Below are 13,715 nucleotides of genomic sequence, written 5' to 3' on the forward strand. Positions count from 1 at the left end.
CATGAGCACCCAAGGGGTTAAGTGCCGGTGCTGAGCACCGGAAACCACTGACTCAAATTATGCACTAAAATGTGCTGGCATCACCGGATTCTTTGCTTATGTTGACGGCCAATATTACAGCGCATATATCTCTCTCACTTTACTAATCTTGGAATCTGGCATCATTCATATGGTTTTAAATATTATCTGGCGAAATTTTTGTTATGCTGGCATAAACTCACGTGCTTTCTGGCATTTTGTGTTATGCTTGTGCGAAATTCCTAAAATGACCCCATTATTATCATGCAATTAAAATACGTTCGGGCTAAAATCCTATCGCGGAAGTACAGGAATAATGTGAACAACCAGAACACGTGTGGCTGCGGTTCATGGTACTTGTGTTTTTGCTCTAATTCTTGTGCTAAATGTGGCCTCCTATCCAAAATGGACACAAGGAAACATTTTGCTCTAAAATATAGCGCAAAATGCTAGATTTCCATTTTGCCTATTTTTCCCAAAATTATGCATAATTAACCACAAGCAAATTGCATGAAATTGAAACGCCCCCCCTCAACTTTAGATCATATGCAAACTTACCCACGTGGCTGAATAGAAAGGGCTCATCCCCTATGTCCTGTCCCCAAAAACACAATCCACCCAGAAAAGAGAGGTCTGGTCAAACGCAGCACATGCTGTCCCCATTCAATGATCTATCACCTGAATTTGTCTGTCTTCCAAGCCTGAAATCACAGGCCGGGCTCATTTCCGAGAGCCCGCGCGGCCACTGGATCCGGGCCCAGAACCATACCTCAGAGGAGGCATCTGGTCCACCCACCTGTCCCCGTGCCCATGTCCCGGATTAGGCTTCGTTTACAGCAAATCACGTTGGACTCCGAAGAACCGGCGCCATGCGGGGAAAAAAACGCAATTAGCGACTGACAAGCCTGTCTACATGTGGGATAATCCGCTGGACATGAAGAGTCTCTCTACCTTCAATTACCGCTCTGCGTTATCCGCGGCCAAGGAATAAGGGGGGGTGGTCGCTATCAGCGGCATTAATTGCTATAATTTAGTACAGGCGGGTATTTACAGCTGGGCTGTGGAGGATGAAGATTACTTTTTGACCGGCTATCAAAAATAGGATATGGCTTGTTGGCCAATAGTCCAGTAGGAGGTTGTGTGAAGAGAAAAGCTCACACACACAACTTGTGCCCCTCCGGATGCAGTGTAATTCGCCAACCGTACAAGCGAAGGGAGTTCACCATCTTCTACTGTTGTCGGAAGCGCTGTGATGGCACCTACCAAACTGTGTCACTTGGGACTCGGCTAGGAAGATGTGGGACGAACAGTAGGGGCAAGTTATTGATTTGTGTTGCCTCTGAGTTAGTAAACAGCGGTGTATGGACAGTTTGAAACTAGCCTAGTCCCATGGCCTATTCCAGTCAACATTTAATGATTTTTTAGGATTTCAATTTTAAGCCAATTTTAATGCAGGTCTGATGAACTCATTCATTCCTTCCCAAATGCTTTTAAGTCAATTTTATTGCAGCGGTTACTGTGAATTTCTAATATGAGAAAGGTTTCCGAGGTATCTTAATGGTGATCAGTGTGGTGAGGGCTCTGATGTCCATGCCCTCGGAATATGATCTCTTTGTCACATAGATGCCATCGGGAGTTCCTCCATGGGAATGTTAAATGGAAAAAAGGATGTTCCCAAATATCCATGCCCGTGTGGCAAGCACCATGTGGTGCCTCGCACATGGGGCATGGTTGTTTGTGGGGCACCAGGGCCCATAGCTTAGGTCTACCAGAGATGGGAGCCCTACTAGGGGCACCCAAAATCCCATTTTGGCTGCCTTTAGTTTTCATGGCATTCGGACCGCCATGAAAAGGCAGTCTGAATGGGCCATCGTAATCCCTACGATGGTGCCTGGGCTGGCATGGCCCCATTGTGGGGTATTACTTCCGACTGACGGTCGGATGGGCTCCTTGAGCCCGTTGGAAGCATCAGTCGGTCTCCAAACACCGCACATCATAATGCAGCAGTTGGACCGCGGCACCAGATGTCGGATGGACCGCCGCCAACAGGTCATCAGTGGTGGTCCGTCCAACATCATAATCAGTCCCATAATGAGCAGCCACAGCTCTCATTTAATCTTGCCCTCCTTAAAAACCTGGTGATGGGAATCAAAATAGTCTCAATCATTTTTTCCTGCAACAAGAGCAAGCACATAGGTAATCTCAACTTTTGAGAATGGTTTTCGACTGGACTTGGTGCCCAAAAGTAATGTGTGCACCATTTATCTAACAACGGACACCAGTGGGTAACACTTCTCGATGCAGTGATATCTGATTGGCAGCAGTGCAGTTTGCAGCATCGTGACACAAGCACGAGTCAGTACAGAAGGAGGTTGCCCGACACCGGCTTCTCCACGCAGGCACCTAGGACTCTCATTCTTTCCAGCCTGTGTCATCTATTTGGGCACATTTTAGATGGTGGGTTATGTCCAGGTACTGATCCGCACTGCTCAATGCTCGACTGGTTCCCCGCTAGCAGGTCCAGCGTGGTACTCTCCTTTCCCTCTTACATGCACCCACACATAGAGGCGCTCCTAGGCCATCACAGGGTAGTTAGTAGCAGTGCTTAATTTAAGCTAGTGGTTTCCGGTGCTTGGCACGAGCACTCCATTGTCAACACCACACTCATGACACTCTGCCACATGGTTTGAAAAACAACACACCTGCCTATGCTGAGCAGTTTTTTTCGGAACAATACTTCGAAAAATGTGCATGAGCAATAATCATGAACAATGGCTTTAGAAATTGCAACGTTTCTTTTAATTCTTTTGCAGACTATTTTGCTTTTTAGTCTTTGCTTGTTTTTTATGGCATGAGAATACAAAAAATTGTGAAGAAAAATACTATACATTTACATACAAACAGGAAAAAACAAACTTTGGTATGTACATAATTCACTCAAACTCACATTCAACACATTCTTGGCCATCCAGTCATACAAAAAACATTCATACTGGTCCCATCATCATAACACAGTTTGTGATAATGCAAGAAAAATAACAATTGTGAATTTCAAACGATAGTAAAACTTTTTTTCAGTTCTTTAGAAAGAGTAATAATCCATCAATTGAATGGCACAACCATGACAAAAGTGATGACACGGGACCAGGTCAGGTCGACGCGTTTCGAACCCTATCCTTTCACGGGTTCTCTTCAGGACCACAGTATTACTAAAAGGGGAAGAGGAGAGCAACAATCACTACACCAAACCTGAGAGATCACCGTCTCAACCAATGCACCGCTAGACTCAGCCTACCTCAATACGTGGGTCAAAGCTCCTCAAGTAGTATAGGAAGACAGATGTATTCCCAGCATAGGGGAGCGAAGAAGTGCTGCGAAAAAGAACACATACACTCAATCATACAGAGTCTCAACAGACTGGCTGTGTCTAGACTGGAACGAAGCTAGTGAGATCAGAGGAAGGTTGCGTGTGCTCACCTTGCATGCAGCGCGTGTGCGCTCAACCAATGCTTGTCAATTTGGTAACGCTCGGTCCGCGGAAAGTGTGGATCCGGCGCCTCTGGAGATTGAAAAGTGAAGGTATACGTTTAAAATCCGGCATACGGGGGGAAGCGCATAGTCAGCCGCTGGAAAATCGCGCTAGAGCGTCCCGGTGTCTGCTTACCGTGAAAACAATTTCGAACACGCAGAACAGTGTTTCAAACGTCCTCGCTCCTCACCCAGCGGTCAATTGCGGGTTACTGAAGCCGTGCTGCCGTATGACTCAAGAGAAAGGTCGCATCCCACGGGGTGTAGGGAGTTGTAGTTTCATACAAAATGTACTTGAGGAATCCACCATTATTTGCATTTAAGAAGGAGAAGAGCGTGGCGAACCATATCGTGAGGGCAGCCTTACCCAGTAAACAACCACCAACTCTGAGAAGCCTATTTGGCTTCCCCCAGACTAAAGGACATCACAAATGTGGCACTTGCATTTGTTGTCATGACACCATGGAAGAAACAGTATTTTCCTTTAACAACATCCACTGGAAGCATGAAGCATTCACTAATTGCAAAACAAGGAATGTAGTTTACGCGATCCTATGCCCCTGCCCTAAACTATACATTGGGAAAACATCCCAAGAGGTCAGACAACGCATCACGCAGCATAAATCTAGACTGCGCAGAGAAGTTGAGAAAGCGCCATTGGTACACCACTGGGTGACGAAGAAACATGATAAAAATAATTTCAAATGGACCGTCCTGTCCAAAATCGAAAAAGATCCGAGAGGAGGGAATTTGGAATTAAGATTAAATCAAAGAGAGGCACTTTTGATCATGAAATATGACACAGCAGTCAATGGATTGAACGAAATTTCGGAAATTTATAAAACTTTTCCTTGATACTGCCCACAGGACTTCATCTCCCAGAATTCTCCTTGGTACATTTTGTATGAAACTACAACTCCCTACACCCCGTGGGATGCGACCTTTCTCTTGAGTCATACGGCAGCACGGCTTCAGTAACCCGCAATTGACCGCTGGGTGAGGAGCGAGGACGTTTGAAACACTGTTCTGAGTGTTCGAAATTGTTTTCACGGTAAGCAGACACCGGGACGCTCTAGCGCGATTTTCCAGCGGCTGACTATGCGCTTCCCCCCGTATGCCGGATTTTAAACGTATACCTTCACTTTTCAATCTCCAGAGGCGCCGGATCCACACTTTCCGCGGACCGAGCGTTACCAAATTGACAAGCATTGGTTGAGCGCACACGCGCTGCATGCAAGGTGAGCACACGCAACCTTCCTCTGATCTCACTAGCTTCGTTCCAGTCTAGACACAGCCAGTCTGTTGAGACTCTGTATGATTGAGTGTATGTGTTCTTTTTCGCAGCACTTCTTCGCTCCCCTATGCTGGGAATACATCTGTCTTCCTATACTACTTGAGGAGCTTTGACCCACGTATTGAGGTAGGCTGAGTCTAGCGGTGCATTGGTTGAGACGGTGATCTCTCAGGTTTGGTGTAGTGATTGTTGCTCTCCTCTTCCCCTTTTAGTAATACTGTGGTCCTGAAGAGAACCCGTGAAAGGATAGGGTTCGAAACGCGTCGACCTGACCTGGTCCCGTGTCATCACTTTTGTCATGGTTGTGCCATTCAATTGATGGATTATTACTCTTTCTAAAGAACTGAAAAAAAGTTTTACTATCGTTTGAAATTCACAATTGTTATTTTTCTTGCATTATCACAAACTGTGTTATGATGATGGGACCAGTATGAATGTTTTTTGTATGACTGGATGGCCAAGAATGTGTTGAATGTGAGTTTGAGTGAATTATGTACATACCAAAGTTTGTTTTTTCCTGTTTGTATGTAAATGTATAGTATTTTTCTTCACAATTTTTTGTATTCTCATGCCATAAAAAACAAGCAAAGACTAAAAAGCAAAATAGTCTGCAAAAGAATTAAAAGAAACGTTGCAATTTCTAAAGCCATTGTTCATGATTATTGCTCATGCACATTTTTCGAAGTATTGTTCCGAAAAAAACTGCTCAGCATAGGCAGGTGTGTTGTTTTTCAAGTTATTATTGGCTCAGCCTTGCTGAGTTTTGAGTCAAGACCCTCTACTGTTATTCAAACTCTGCCACATGGTGGCGCTGCTCATCTTATTTAGAGATGTGCAGAACATCAATTGTTTAGGAATACAATATACATTTAAAAATGACTTATACCTGCCACCCCAGCATTCCTTTACCTTTGGGGACCTGGAATAATCTGAACTGTCGCACTTTGAGACGAGAGAGATGGTTGGTGGTTGTTTTGGTACGGTCATTGGCAGCGATAACAGGGGCAATGGGTGGCGAAAGCTGCAGTGGCCTCCTGGTCAGGGCCCTGGCACTTATTATATCACTAATTAAGCACTGGTTAGCAGTGCTTTACAAAAACCTCAAATAGAAAGAAGTAAAAATGAATGCAATGCACAGAGCTGTGGCAGCGGTCCTTCAAAGAATACTAACCGCAAGAAGGAACTTCCAAACATGGCTCCCAGTGAAGAATCAGATCACAATGCAGATGTTAATTTTCCATAGGACAACCTCCCATGCAGTATTCAGCATTTCAGCATCATACAACGTGGCGCACAAAATCACATTTCTTTGACGTTTTGAGTACATTATTACTGCCTATCTAGGTCTGGTTCCAGGATTTTCAAAATCCAAGGAAAAATGCCAGGTTGCCATTAGCGTGATTCTCCTGTATTCTAATAACACGGCAAATTTCAGGTTCTTTGATGCATCCTGGTAGGCTGCTCTGGTCTCTTGTAGTGGTATCTGCAGTGGCTAAAATATAGACCCACCCCTGTATCTACCTCCTACAAAACTCTGTAGCTAGCATAAGGAACACTATTTACCTTCGAGAAAAGATCGCATCACCCCACATAGGAGGTCACCACTGGACTTTCACGGTGACGTAAGGTATGATTAATACATTTTCATTATTAAAATCCCTGATAATGCGTTATTCAGCATCACCAGGCTGGCTTCACATCACCAAGTTTAAACCCAGACAGTCATGCCCTCTTGACCAAAATATGGTCCATGATCATTGCAGGATAACTGCTGTCTGTTAGTGACAAGAATCCACTTCTATGGTGATAGTCATAGTCTACAAAATATACATTAGCACGATATAAAATAACATAACAGACCAGTAGGAAATTCCACCAGACCACTCCATGAACATTATCTGGTTTGCACACAAAAATTCAATTTGTCCAGGTCTGTTTTGTGACTATGGGATACCGGGGATAACAGAAGATGGAAGAGATTTGCTGATGCGTAAACAAAGATGGCTGACACAATCACGCCTCTGCTTTGAAATAAGCAACACATACAGATCAGCGTTTCTCATTTAAAAGTGATACAGCTATTTGAGACACACGCTCTGAATTCTTTTTATTTTTCTAGATTCAGTGTTGAAGTCGCAAATGTTGGGACTGTCACAGAGAAAGCCAACATAGGTCCAGAAGACTTATATCCATAACACATTTTAAGGATAACAATGTACGTAACTTTTCCATACAAATATTCTACATGGAACACATTTATGAATCCCATTCTTATCCTGGTCATCTCTCATGGATTTGTCTTTCCTGGGCCTCTGCTGAACTTCCAAATATTTAAAGAGTTTGCGCTTCCTGCGGACAAGCTGCGTGATCTTGGGAATACCGGTAAGCGTGCCTAGTGGCTCTTTCAAAGGAAGCATGAGTAGGTGGGATTGTGAGAATGAATCCCTCGGTATAATACTCCCTCCAATAACATGACTAAAACATTTACTTACAGAAATTTGACAATGACATGGTGTCATGACTGGCTGCATCAACACACTGACAGCTGTCAGTCTGAAGACAACTGAGCAATTGCAAAGGAAATTATATAATCAAACTATCCTCCCCCTCCAATCACTGGCAGCGCTCGCCAAGGCAGAGAAGAGAACTTACATTCAGACGGTGTTCCCACCACTTACATCTTTCGATTAGAACATTATATAATTCACTGTTGCCCGAATAGCACCTTTGCTAACAGGGCCTGTGTATCAGAACCTTAAACCCAGACAAAGATGCATGGAGAGTGAAGACAGACTTTTCATGGTCCGACAATGGGGCCACGTGCCTTTATGGAAGAGAACTAAGGAACTAACACAGAATGAAGCCTGTAATGAAATACAATCTAGTCAGAGGGGCAAAACATAATCTGACAATGGTAATGCCAATGAAAACAATTGTATAAATAGGTTAAAGAGTGCTCAGGTAAGTGAAGGCCTGGACAGATGCAAGCATGCCAGAAAATATCAATGAAAGATGAGCGAATGGGTGAATGTGAAAGCATCTGATTGAATATGTGACTGGATGAATATACGAGTGCCTGGATAGACGATGGAGTGAGTGAGCGGGGTGGTGACCAAATGACTGCACAAGTGTATTGCTGAGTGAGCAGGGTGAAAAAGGCAGTAAGTGATTGAATAACTGGGAATGGGCGGAGTAAATGAAGTTTGAATGAATAAGGGAGTGACAGAATTAGCGCGTAAAAAACATGGCGAGTGAGAGAGGTATAGTAAAGGTAGGTGCACCCATCTCTTCTTCCTGACAGCTAGAGTGCAGAAAACAATGGCGGGCATTGCCACCCTCTCTATGATACATGACCCCTATTAGGTGAGGGTGAAATACTACATCCAGAAATGGCATTAATCCCTTAAAGCAGACATTTTATGATGCCATTCACAACAGACTGGGTGAAGATGAGTATACTTAAAGTACATTTAATATTAGGCTCAGATACATGTGTACCCTACACCAGTCGGCTTAGGTAGTCTGAGTAGGTGTTGGGAACCAGGGAACCCTGCTTGTCCTGCTGAAGGCTACAGACCCATGTTTGGACTAGTTTAGGCCTGAAACATGTCAACTGATTGATATTAATGCACCACTTTCTTTTTGGAGATGCCGCCGGAAGACAACAATAAAACACACTCTTTGTGTACCTTGGGAAATGTTTACCTCTAAGGGACATCATATATAGCCCACACGGATTCTACTAAATTGGAACCAAGTAATTTACACATAATTGGTTGATTTACAAGGGACCTGATGAGAATCGCTCCCCCTACCAAAGAGCTCCCTACAGACCCCACCCAAGAATGCAGACCTATTGTTCGGGGTGTGGGGCTGAAGAAGGCCACCTCGACCAGTTACTCACAACTGTTCTTCTAAGTGTATCTCGATCCCGGAGACACGATCACCCTCAGTCAGACCAGATCTCTTTATTTCACACCCCTTAGGTCATATTACTTCTATGTTTATTCACACCAAGTCTGGAAAGGTCACAAACTCAAATGTTCCTCTCCCTTTTATGAATGAGTGAAGAAGTAAACACACAACCTCAACTAAACACACATTCCAACTCATGCTCATTGACGCACGCTCTTCAGTACTTCATGTTCTTGACATGAGAGACCTCATTTTCTATCACAAGCTTTGTGTGCACTTGATTGAACATCCTAGACGGCCTTGTTCCCAGAGGCAGCAGTCCCAGAGTGTGACCGTGCAACCAAGAAGAGGGAAGGCCTCACCACCATGTGCAGGCCCTTCTGGACTGACAAGCAAGCGACACTTAAGTCAAGACAGACAGTATGACACAAATAACATGGTTGCGTAAGGCAGTCTTGCCTCCCCTGAAAATAACGAGACAGCAATCGCTTAGCGTCAATCAAGGCAGTATGTAACCAAAGTGAACACACCAGGAGCTAATGTGCACAGACACTTCACGACTATCTTAAGTAAACCTCCAATTATTTACACAGAACTTAAATTTGCAGTTTTAACACATTCCCAAAAGTAGCAGATGAGAACAAGAGATAGAGAGACAGTAAGACCCTTTTACTAGGCATACCGAAAAGCAAGATGCAGGAAAAACAAACCCAATGCGTGCCAGCATCAGCATCACCACTGATGCACAATTTTCCCCAGACATCGTTTTTCTACCGCACAAATTTCACAAGTTTTAATCTAAAATATTCTGAGTTCCACACCTTAGAACGGATGATGTGGAAATTCCATGTTACCTGCCCCACCCATCCTTGGCCCCGCAGTGCAGAACACGGAAGGTGGAGCTAATCCCACACTCCGTGGCATCAGTATTAAAGTAAGTGCGGTGTTATTTCTCCAAATACCACACAATCTCCCTAAGGGGCGTGTCTTAAGGTCACTGACCCTCGTCCATCTCTCCTCCCAATCAAAAACTTGTAGGATTCGGGGAAAGTTTCCCGGCTGCTGCGTCCACAAAGGCCGAGCTCGGAATGGCTTTTTAAGCAGGCCGATCCGTCACCCTCGGGCCTCGGTATTGATGGCGCGTTCTTTGTGGAGCCTCTCTGTCAGCTCGTGTTTGCCCCCCCCATCTTCCCCCCCTTCCCCGCCAAGCTTTCCCAACAAAGCGAGATGTCACTTAACTTCCACGCTCCAGCAGCCGCCGTTGCTTTGACGACTCTGCGCGCGTTTCTGCTCAGCTCTGAAGACCCCTGACAAGCAATGGAGGAGAAACTCAATTTTAGGGTGGAAAAAAACACCTCAGCGTCCAGGCTGGGGTTCAGCACGGCTTCCTCAGCAACGGGAAAGGCGCCGAATTCATGACTCTGCGCAGCCACAGCGTCACAAATCCAACTGATTGGTGTAAAATTGCAGGTTAAACGGTATTAATGTGGCCAAACAGTGAACATGGACGAATTAGAGCACGGTCCTACCGCGCGCCTCGCCTGCCAGCTTTAATTCCGCCGGGGTGGCAGGAACATTGGAAAAGAAATTGGCAGATTCCGACAGGCCAGGAACAAGGCTGTGGACTATATGACTTGTCCAACTTCTTCTTTTTGTTTTATATAGCGCTAACTCGACCCGGAAGCAGGCGCGCAACACCCATTGGGCTCACGGGGCTTAAACCGTGTGTGTCAGCCCGGGCTGACACAGCTTCGCGGGCTGGCGACCATCTAAATATCTAAATTGCAGCCCCACTCGAGTACTTAACAGGTCGTTAAAGACCATTTACGTGTAAATGAGGCTTTTGTTGTGTGTTCACCCCTTCTGACTTTGGTTTGAAGATTTAGCCCCCTCCCCCCCCCCCCGAAATATTTTTCAGCCCCCCCAGAAATGTGGCTCTAGTTGCCCGCCTGCCCGGAAGTATTGGAGCACTTTACAGGAGCACCCGTTACATGACACAAGGCCGCGTTCATTTTCTTGTAAACACAGGCAGATTAAGAAATGTGCCCAGAATCACAGGACTTTGAGCCAACGCTGAGACTCAAACCTGGTTTCTCAGTGCCAAGCAGCCCTGGCGATTATAGAGAAAGAGAGCAAATTGATGTCCTTATTAGAAAAGCCACAAAGACAGCAACCTTCAAGCCCTGCTTATTAAGGATTATTCACTTTTGAGTTCTATTATAGGAAGTTTTCGTACATTTATTTGCTTGTTTTTATATGAAGAATTTATTGTGTTCTGGAAAGGCAATGCAAAGTGTTTGGAATATTTTGCAATGTATTATATATTTGTATGTTCTTTTTAAATACGGAATAAAACATTGATGACGACTATCAAACCTGTGGATAGTGTTTTAGGGTACGGATAAGTCCTCAGTGAATGGCACCCAGGCCTTGCTGGTTGACCTTCATAAAACCTGTTGTCTCCTCTAAAAGCCGTACAACAGGCAAAGCCGCGTCTGATATTGGGCAGCCATCACCACAATTGTCTGCTCACTGCATTGGCGTATGATTGGACCACTATATATTCACGATAGCCTGCATGGTCCAAAATATCCTTTGGTTAAAGTCTCCAAACACAGGCATTTCTGGAAGACATCAGGTGCCACAGTGAGCCCCAAGATGGAACCTAACCTAAGCCTGTGTTTATCAAGCGGCGCTCACGGACGACTCTCTTTCCTTGATTGTGTCGCGCTCCTTCTCTCATTGCGTTGCGTAGAACGTTCAATATGTTGTCATTCATGAATCACAAGACGCTGCACCAACAATACTCAATTCAGGTCTTTACACCCTCCGTATAGTTCCTCCTTTACAGCAACGGCTCAAAGCCATCACTGCCCCCTCTCTTCACTCAAGCTGACAACACACTGCTCTCTCGCCACACTTGGCATCACTGCCTGCTCTCTCCAGTCCGCGCGCCTTTGCATTCCTATTGCTAAGATTATCTATGACTCCCTACCTTGTCTTTTATCTTTCCAGGGACCTAAAGAGCTTCTTCCTGCTAATACCGAGGTCTTCACTTTTGGCAATTTCTAGCCCAGAAAACACAGATACGCTTACTACTGGCGGGGACCGGACCGTACTCTTTTGAGTCAGGACATTGCTGACAAACCGTTTTTTTATGATATTGGTGCCCTGCCGTTAGACTCCTTAATTAACTGGATGGATGCCGTTTACGACTAATTATGCTCGAGAGAGCGCCTTATTTGGCATTACACATTCAGAGAATTGATTTTAGAGGCCATTGTGACAGAAAATGTCCATGAACAGACTTCGATACAGCACTGAATTTTGAATATGAATAAAACCAACGTGCGGACGTGATTTACATTACCAGGCTTTATTTGAAATACATTTTCTTGTCCCGGACTACTTTATCCAGATCTTGTGTGCTTTAATCCATCAATTCTGATGCGATTTCTGAATCTTGACCATATATTCTGTAGAAGCCTTGAAAAAGACGCGAATGGCGACGAAACACGATTCAGCTGTAGCTGTATCAATGTTTTAACTACAGAACAACTATCTTGAAGATCGCTAGCTGAACAGAATTTGCTCCATGAATTTTGTATTAAAATAATTTTGCTGGTTGGGACCAATCAGCTGTTTCCTAATTGTGTGCTGTGCTCAGTCTATGTTTCTAACCTAAAGAGCTTCTTCCTGCTAATACTGAGGTCTTCACTTTTGTCAATTTCTAGCCCAGAAACCTTGTTTTATAGTGGGTTGGCATATTGCCTTGGCTGGCTTCCCTCCGCTGTGCCCTCCCCTTTACATTCCTATTTCTTTGTGCACCTTAGACACTAATAGATCTCCTACCCGTGACAAAACTTATACCCACATTTCCAAAATGGATAGCTTCACTGCTAGCATTTGACACAAAAGGAGCTCAAGTGGGTGTACACAACTACGACAACTCCATCTTATACTTACATTCACCATTGTCCGGTTAGGCAGCCTGATAGGTTGTGGACACCAGTGTTACGTAACAAACTAGCACATGTCAATCTGCATGATATTTGTATTTCTATGGAAAAAAAACGTCACTTGGGTCCCCCCCTTTTGATATCAATCTTTCATGTCTCTGTGCTCACCTGCAATTACCGCCTCATTCATGACACACAAATTCACTCACTTTTGGCACGAAAAAGGTAAATCAGCACAAAATATGTTATAAAAGGCCACAAGAGCTGCATTGGTATATGGTTGGAATATTTCTGCTTGAGTCGATTGTATCTGCTAATTACGAGCAGTATTCAGGCATCACAACTGTAATTTTGTTTAATCAGATTAGCCGAGCTACTCTATGCATAGCCTTCAACGCTAAAATCTTGTGAAACCTTTTGACTCACTCTTGAGCCTGGTCTGTACCATATAAAATTGTATATAAATAAAGAGCAAAACATAAATCTTATCACAATTTTCGGTTTTTCCATGTTGGGTTACACCAGTTTTAGCACTTATTGAAAGACAAATTGAATTTTTCCTGTTACTGTTCTATGACATAACTTCCAGATGACATGCATGTTTGAATGAAAACAGAATATCAGGTTTATTCCCTAAAAATATTCTGAGTTCCCATGCCATCACTGATTTCACTGTAACACCGGCCAACCACACCATATGTTTTTGGTCACTTTCTCACCCTGTTTGGAGCTTGTTAAGAACTGATCACGTCAATAAATTTGAGAGGACAAGGGTGATGAAAATAACTGTCAAATCTCATAAGGAAAAACTCTGGGTAGTTGTTAATAAAATGCGAAATGCTTTTATTAACATTATCTCAATGCACAGATTTTTCCACTGGAGGGGCGGTGGGGGAAGGGGGTTGTAGCCAGTTTCATATTCTTACATGGCCCTGTATTGGTGTCACCATGGTATGCGGCCAGCACTTCTTGCATGATGGGCACATGTCTTGGAAGTTACT

The 13,715-nt window shown here is 44.2% G+C and overlaps 1 protein-coding gene across 9 annotated transcripts in view; it reads right to left on the reverse strand.

Moving 5' to 3' along the window:
• DAB2IP (DAB2 interacting protein) overlaps window positions 1-13,715 on the reverse strand; it is a 1,377,413-nt gene that overhangs the window by 269,650 nt on the left and 1,094,048 nt on the right. The gene's annotated exons all lie outside the window — the stretch shown is intronic.

This window comes from Lissotriton vulgaris, chromosome 5 (genome assembly GCF_964263255.1).
Source record: "Lissotriton vulgaris chromosome 5, aLisVul1.2, whole genome shotgun sequence".
Taxonomy (NCBI): Eukaryota; Metazoa; Chordata; class Amphibia; order Caudata; family Salamandridae; genus Lissotriton; species Lissotriton vulgaris.